Consider the following 8,420-nt stretch of genomic DNA (forward strand, 5'->3'; position numbering starts at 1 on the left):
GAGTTACTCATTTTAAATGAATTTTTCTAGGCACGGATATACAAACAGTCTTTCTAGGCACAGATATACAAACAGTCCACAGCGACCCATTACCACATAGGAAATATGTGCAGGTAACGTGCCAGGAAGTTCTGAGGTTCTGACAAAAGGAGTTTTTGTTGAGTCAGAAATCCAATTCAACAAGGGTTTTAAAGTGTCTCTCCTTGGCACAGTGGAGGGGTGCACTTTTACTCTCTGGGAACAGGCCCTCCACGGTATGTGCTAGGGGGACATCCTCTCCTGACAGAGGCCCAACCATGCAGACCCACCCTCGTGCAGTCCTGCATGAGAACCAGCTCTCTCCTCGGTGCTCCCACAGTGTTTCTGTGATCTGTTTGTATTTCAACATCTCCAGGAGGCAACATATGAGAATGTGCCTAACGGGACAAAGATGCATATGAAGCAGTTATTTGGAGTAAAGTATACAATTAAGGGGCTTCCCTGGTAGCTCAGTTGGTTAAGAATCTGCCTGCAATGCTGGAGACTCCAGTTCAACCCCTGAGTCAGGAAGATTCCCTGGAGAAGGGATAGGCTACCCACTCCAGTATTCGTGGGCTTCCCTGGTGGCTCAGACGGTAAAGAATCTGCCTGCAATGCGGGAGACCTGGGTTCGATCCCTGGGTTGGCAAGATCCCCTGGAGGAGGGCATTGCAACACACTCCAGTACCCTTTCCTGGAGAATCCCCGTGGACAGGAGACTGTCAGACTACAGTCCATGGGGTCACAAAGAGTCAGACATGACTGAGCGACCAAGCACAGCACAGCACGTACAATTAAGAGCATGAGTACAGGACAGGCTGGCTGCTGCCCAGTTGTGTGATCTGCAGTGGGATATTTAAACTTCCTGAGGCTCGATGACCTCGTCTGTAAACTAGGCCAGGATTTCTCTGGCCTTGACAGCTCTGTCGTGCGGTGCATTATGTGAAGTGTGTGGGAGCCCAGGTTGGACTGCCGTCACCCTCCTTGGGTGACTGTCATGCAGGACTTCGACATCCAGGAAGAGGCTGGAGCAGGGGGAGATGACAGGATGGGCTACGGGAGGAGGGCACACTTCTGTCCCCAAGTCTCACCCATCCCCCACATCAACGCCACTCTTCAGGTCCCAGTAGCCCTGCTTATATCATCTGCTTGCAGAAAGGACACCCTCTGGAGGTGACCCGAGCCCAGCAGGTCTGAGGCATCCCAGTCAACCTGCTGCCACTCGAGTCCAAATACAGATATGCGCATGGCCCTGATCGCCAAGGTGAAGGGGCGGGTCTATGACCTACACACACACATGTGCACATGCACACATGCGCACACATGCCCTGTGCAACTCCCCGATGTCTCCAGGCACGCCTCTGGGCAACCCTTAGCTTCAACACCCATGGTCCCAGCTGACCCCGTTTCTTTTCTCCTCAGGCCACTGCAGCTCCAGCCTGCAAATGACTTCATGAGCAAACCGGGCCAAAAAGTCTCGCCAGATTCCTGCTGGAAACAATCTGGAGACTTGGGTATGTGAGCAGCTTAAAGGGGACATGGGCTGGAGGAGAGTTCTGAGACCCAGCTCTGCATCTTAGGTCCAGTCTTGAGGAGGTTACTCGGTCCTTCCAAATTTCAGTTTCTCCGTGAGAAACACCCTGTCCCATGGATGTTACTCCAATACAGTTGAATCAGGGAGAAGGACGTCATGATCAGTAAGTTCTGTCTGCTTTTGTAGAGAAGATCAGGAAGCCTGAACTAATGGCATGAACATACCTCTCTGATGTGTGACTGGGGCGCATGTGGGTAGCAAGATGATGATGTAACATGGGCACCCAAGCCAAGAACTAGATGAATTCCAGAGAGAGCAGAGGGTGGAGGTAGGACAAGAGGAGAGAGTGGAGGGCAAGGGTAACCAGTTCAGGAGCTCAGAATCACCAGCCCCCGGGTGGTCTTCAGAATATTATGTCTTACTCTGGTGACCATGGAACTCGTTTATCTCTGCCCCTCACAGCCACGGGCTTATGGGAATAAGCCACTGGGATGCCAGGGCCCACAGGCTGAACAGACTGAACAGAACTAGGCCTAGAAGCCTTGGCAGGCAGCCCCCAGAAGGCCCCCAAAATCCTCTGCCCACCAGAACTCACATCCTCTGAAACCCACTGCCCCACATCTAATGTGTCCTTTCTACCAGATAGAATGTGATCAAAGTGATGAGATATTACATGGCGATTAGGTTACACAGAAACCTTGGCTTCCTTCTTGAACTCAGTCTCTGTCTCTCTTTGTCTCTGTACATCAGAGGGAAACCCTGTTATAAGCCACCCTGCTGCTGCTGCTGCTAAGTCACTTCAGTCGTGTCCGACTCTGTGTGACCCCATAGACGGAAGCCCACCAGGCTCCCCTGTCCCTGCGATTCTCCAGGCAAGAACACTGGACTGGGTTGCCATTTCCTTCTCCAATGCACGAAAGTGAAAAGTGAAAGTGAAGTCGCTCAGTCGTATCCGACCCATAGCGACCCCACGGACTGCAGCCTACCAGGCTCCTCCATCCATGGGATTTTCTAGGCAAGAGTACTGGACTGGCTTGCCATAAGCCACCCTAGGGGGAAGCTAATGACCAGGGATATTTCTAGCCAGCAAGGAACTGAGGCCCTTAGTTTCACAACCTGTGAAGAACTTGATCTTGACAATAACCATGCAAGTGAGCTTGGGTAGGGATCCCCTCCCCAGTTAGCCTCTCAGGTAGGACCACAGCCCCAGCCAAAACCACAACTGTCTCCCACAGAGAGGCCTGGAGACAGAGGCACAGTTAAGTCCCACTCAGATTCTCAACCCATGGAGACTGGGAGGTACATGTGTGTTTTAAGAAACTAAATTTGGGGGTATTTGTTACACAGCAAGAGGTAACTGATACAAGGCCCATATCAGACTTCCCAAGGAAGGATCCTACTCCTGATACTGAACAGAGAAATGGATTCTGCCAGCCATGGGGGTAATTCCCCTACACAGTTCCTCCTTCCACTCTGCTCCCATCTATGGGGAACAATGCGACTCCTGCTACAAGGGAACATGTGTTCATAAAGAATTCATGGCTATCAAACACCACAGAAATGAAGCCATAGTCTAACAAAGCCAGTTTGAACAAGGCCATCTTGATGCTGTGGACACACTGCTGTGGCTGGAGAGGTCAAGGCAGAGAGGGGACAGGGAGGGGTGGGAAGGGGTGGAGGTGGGGCTCCGAGATGATGCCAGTGAGCTTTCTTCACATGTTCCTTGAGAGGTTCAGAAACCTGTAGCTTTAGTGGTTTGCTGCTGCTACTGCTAAGTCACTTCAGTCGTGTCCGACTCTGTGTGACCCCATAGACGGAAGCCTACCAGGCTCCCCTGTCCCTGGGATTTAGTGGTTTAAGACCAAGTAAAGATGACTTTGGCATCAAAACGGCTTTGTGAAAGCAGCCAGATTATAAAGTCAAGTTCTATCAAGCAATTATTTTACCCACCCACCCCCTCTACTACATAAATGCTGTTTGGGCTCTGGATCTGGGTGGCTGGCCACCCACCTTTCTCACCTGCTGTGTGTGCATGAGCGCATGTGTGCACACGCACGCACGCACACACACACACAAACCATGAAAGGGACTCAGGAGTAGGTTTTCAGGGTCTGAGAGCACAGGATAAGATAACTGGGGGTTTCAAGGCCACCATCTGCCCCCTGCCTCATGTGGCTCTAGGCTGTTCCTATTCAAAAGGCTGAAGGGCACCTGCCCCCAAGGCTGAGGCTTCACCCAGGACCCCACAGACAGCAAATCATCACCGAGAAAAAACCAGGAACCAGGTTATTGTGTTCAAAGAGAAGGGTGCCTTTATCTTTGAATTGATCCCACTGGTTTCCCAAAGGTATGTATATCGTTAATAAAGAGAAGAGGGTCTCCGTGGCCCCACTGTGTGATCATCCTGCAAAGGACATCCTGTTAAAAGACAGTAACAGTCACAGTTCATCGCAGGCACCAAACGGCATGGTTCTGAGACCCAACCAGCTATGTTGGGGTCTTTCTGGCCCAACAGTCTAGCCCTCATGTCACTAGATTTCTCTGTGAATATAGGGTTGTTTTTTTTATCCTCTCTCTCTCTCCAGCTCTGACCTCCTCCCCACACAGCAGCCCAGGACCCAGGATGCACGCCAGCTTCCCAGCACCCCACCAAATGAGTTCCATGTGAGCCCAACTTCTGAGTTTATCGCAACCAAGAAAGCACAGCAAGCCCTGACCTTCAGCACTCGGCTCCCTTTCTGCCCGGTTCCAGAAGAGAAAGCTCACTTTGCCCTCTAGGGTGGGAAATGTGAAAGGCAGGGTGCAGAGCTGGGGCGAGCCCCCCAGCACCACCACCAAACAGCCAGCAGTCTTTCCATCCACCCATGGAAATTCTAGACGCATGAGGTACAGAAACCTACCCTGCGTTCCCACCCTTGCCAACTGCCGTAAACCTGTTTCTCTCCCGTTGGAGTTACGACGTGGAGCCAGAAATCTGGAAGAATTTAACGCCCAGTCGGTTCAGACAGAGGAAAACATTGTTCGGAATAAACACTGGGATCCCTCCCTCAGCATCCAGGAATGTGGAGCCGGCGGGGTGGAGATCAGCAGCTTCTCAGCGGGGCTCTCCTGGGCCACGGCGGGAGGGCTGGCCGGACGGGGCTGTGGTCCAGCCCAGAGCCTGGGCCTGGGGCTTCCCCCTTCCCTCGCTCGATCCTGGCCTCGGCTCCAGAAACCCTGTTTCTGGGCAGGCCCCTGCCCACCTGCAGAGGCCGTGCCTCCCTGTCCTTGGGAGGGGCCAGAAGAGGCAAAGGGACCCAGAGGGGCTCATAGGCTCTGTCTGGGACTTTCCACTTCTTTCGACTGCACTGCCCATGAAAGAGTGGCTTCTCCTGGAGGAAGAAAGGAGGTTCTGTGTATGCGGCGGGGATGCAGCGCCTGCAACCAGGAGCCACGAGTGCCCGGCGCTCTGTGACCGCCAGCATCCACCTGGCTTTTAAGGAGCCATGGGCCCAGCCCCACCCGCGTCCTCCGACCCTGGGGTGGGGAGATGAGGGGCTGGCTTTTCCTGGGGCTATGTGGGGGGTCCCAGGAAGTTATCTTTGGGTCACGGTGTCCCTCTGCCTAAAGTGCCCCTGCCAACAGGTAGGCCTGACTGGAACTGTTGACAGTTTCTGACAGTCACAGTTTAGGAGGAAACCTGCAAGTCAGGAAGGCTTCAAGGAGACGATGCAGAGAGAGCCCGAGGATGGCTGCTTTGCCCCAGGACCTCCAGTGGGGCTGCCAGGCAGTTTAGGGGCAGCAACAGAGCTGCACGGCCACCCTGTGGGCCCTGACCCTCACCACGGCTCTCACCCCATCCTCAGCCCCAAAGGATACACAGAGGGCGTATTTAAGTGGACTTACTGATGCCTCCCACTGGGCTTCCCAGGTGGCACTAGTGGTAAAGAAACCGCCTGCCAATTCAGGAGACATAGAGACTCAGGTTTGATCCCTGATCCCTGAGTCGGGAAGATCCCTTGGAGGACGGCGTGGCAACCAGTATTCTTTCCTGGGAAATCTCACAGACAGGAGCACGGCATACAGTTCATAGGGTCACCAAGGGTTGGACATGACTGAGCACGCACACATTGATGAGTCCCACTGGCACTTCCCTGCTCTCAGCGAGCGTCTGACCTGGACCAGAGGTCACCAAGGTGGTCCGGAGGCCAGCCTCAGCGTCACCTGGCAGCTTGTTGGCAATGCTTTTCCTCTGGTCCGCCCTGGCCTGCTGCATCGGAAACTCTGGCGTGGGGCAAGACCTGAGTTCAACAAGCCTGCCAGGTGATGCTGGTGCATATGAGAGCTGTCCTCTACCATCTCCCCACCAGACAGCAGAGAAAGGCTGAGAGGTTCATATTGGCTTCCAGGAAGTCACAGAAATTGTGTGTGAATGTCGCCTGGACTAAGAACTGCTGTGCCAAACTCTGGTGTCAGTGGAAATTTTTGACTTCAGTTTCAGAAACACTTTTTCCACCTCAGTGTGGTCACTCTTGACGGGTGGTTTCTAAAACTTTACTTTGAAGCCAAGGGGCGGGCAAGAAAACGGCGAGATTTCTTGGCTCTTGCAGCAGCCTCTGGCCCTGGGCGCATCACAGCTCTGTTGGGAGGCCTTGCTGTTGCCACGGCTCCCTCCTCACCTAGTGCTCAAAGGGCAACGAGGAGAGGATACAGACAGACTCTCTGAGCTGATTTGTAAAGAAAAGTACTGACCGAGGAAGTAAAATCTCACATGTCCCTTTGGCAAATGACGCTGAATATTCATTGGAAGGACTGATGCTGAAACTGAAGCTCCGATACTTTGACCACCTGATGCGAAGAGCCCACTCATTGGAAAAGACCCTGATGCTTGGAAAGATTGAAGGCAGGAGGAGGAAAGGGGTGACAGAGAATGAGGTGGTTGGATGGCATCATCAACTCAATGGACATGAGTCTGAGCAAGCTCTGGGAGATGGTGTAGGTCAGGGAAGCCTGGCATGCTGTAGGTCATGGGGTCGCAAAGAGTCAGACACAACTGAGCAACTGAACAACTGCATGTCACCAAACTCCATCTGTTCCATTTGGCTGTTCCTGAACCGAATCCTCTACAATAACCTGGTGAACATTTCCTGTAAAGTAAAGTAAAGCATTTCCTGAGTTCTGTGAGTTATTCTAGCAAATGAGCAAATCTGAGGAAGGGATGATGGGAACCCAGTGAGAAATTTATATCCAGTGAGAAGAGGAGGCCCTTGGGACTTGAATTGAAATGGAGGCAGTCTTGCGAGATTGAGCCCTCTGTCTGACACTATCTGAATTGAATTCACATGTAGGCACCCAGCTGGTGGTGGAGGACGGGAGAATCAGCTGGTGTCAGAAGCTACACATTTGGTGTCAGAATAAAGATGTCACGGACATGGACGTGTGAACGCCACAGAGGCATCAAGAAACTCAAGGATCAAATGAATCCGTTGACATTGACACTAGGAGCGTGTATGAGGGTGATTCCATAAAATGACGGGGTGAAAGCCAGAACTGGGAGAGCTACAGAGTTCATGGGGAAGGCGGATGTGGGGACAGGGATGGGAATAATATAAGTGGAGACCCGGGAGGGTCAGCACTGCCACCAGAGGGACACACTTCACGCCATTCATTGCTTACCACTGTCCATCTATGACATGGTGTCCCCATTCTGTAAAGGGAGTAATGAGCCTCAGAAACACCAAGCAAATGCTGAGGTTAGAATTCAAAAGCAAGTCAGTTTGATTCTAAAACCAGTGCTTGTAACTAGTGGACAGTTGCCCCCTGGAGCTATGGGTGCTGAACCCACATATATGGGGCCAACTTTAAGGGATTAGAGCATCTGTGGACTTTGATACCCTCGAAGGGTCCTGGAACAATCCCCCACGGACACAGAGGGAAGACTGACTATATCTGTAGACACCCAAGTGAATCTACAAATAAACCATCAGAATCATTGAGTTTAGCAAACTTGTTGGAGGCAAAGACAACATACTACTTCTAAATACCAGCCAGAAACAAATCTCTGAAATGTTACTGTTTACAATTACTTCAAAAATGCCAAAGTCAGTAAATAAATCCAACAAAACATGTGCAAGTCCTCTTGCAGAAAATTATACATTATTAAAAAAACACAGTTCAGTTCAGTCGCTCAGTCGTGTCCGACTCTTTGCGACCCCATGGACCACAGCACACCAGGCCTCCCTGTCCATCACCAACTCCCACAGTTTACCCAAACTCATGTCCACAGAGTCAGTGATGCCATCCAACCACTTCATCCTCTGTTGTCCCCTTCTCCTCCTGCCTTCAATCTTTCCCACCATCAGGGTCTTTTCAAATGAGTCAGTTCTTCACATCAGGTGCCCAAAATATTGGAGTTTCAGCTTTAGCATCAGTCCTTCCAATGAACACCCAGGACTGATCTCCTTTAGAATGGACTGGTTGGATCTCCTTGCAGTCCAAGGGACTCTCAAGAGTCTTATCCAACACCACAGTTCAAAAGCATCAATTCTTTGGCGCTCAGCTTTCTTTACAGTCCAACTCTCATCCATACATGACCACTGGAAAAACCATAGCCTTTACTAGAAGGATCTTTGTTGGCAAAGTAATGTCTGCTTTTTAATATGCTGTCTAGGTTGGTCATAACTTTCCTTCCAAGGAGTAAGCGTCTTTTAATTTCATGGCTGCAATCAGCATCTGCAGTGATTTTGGAGTCCCCAAAAATAAAGCCAGCCACTGTTTCCCCATCTGTTTCCCATGAAGTGATGGGACCGGATGCCATGATCTTCGTTTTCTGAAATGTTGAGCTTTAAGCCAATTTTTTCACTCTCCTTTTCACTTTCATCAAGAGGCT

Source organism: Moschus berezovskii, chromosome 20, assembly GCF_049115385.1.
Source record: "Moschus berezovskii isolate FMDL1 chromosome 20, NW_MosBer_1.0, whole genome shotgun sequence".
NCBI classification, from domain to species: domain Eukaryota; kingdom Metazoa; phylum Chordata; class Mammalia; order Artiodactyla; family Moschidae; genus Moschus; species Moschus berezovskii.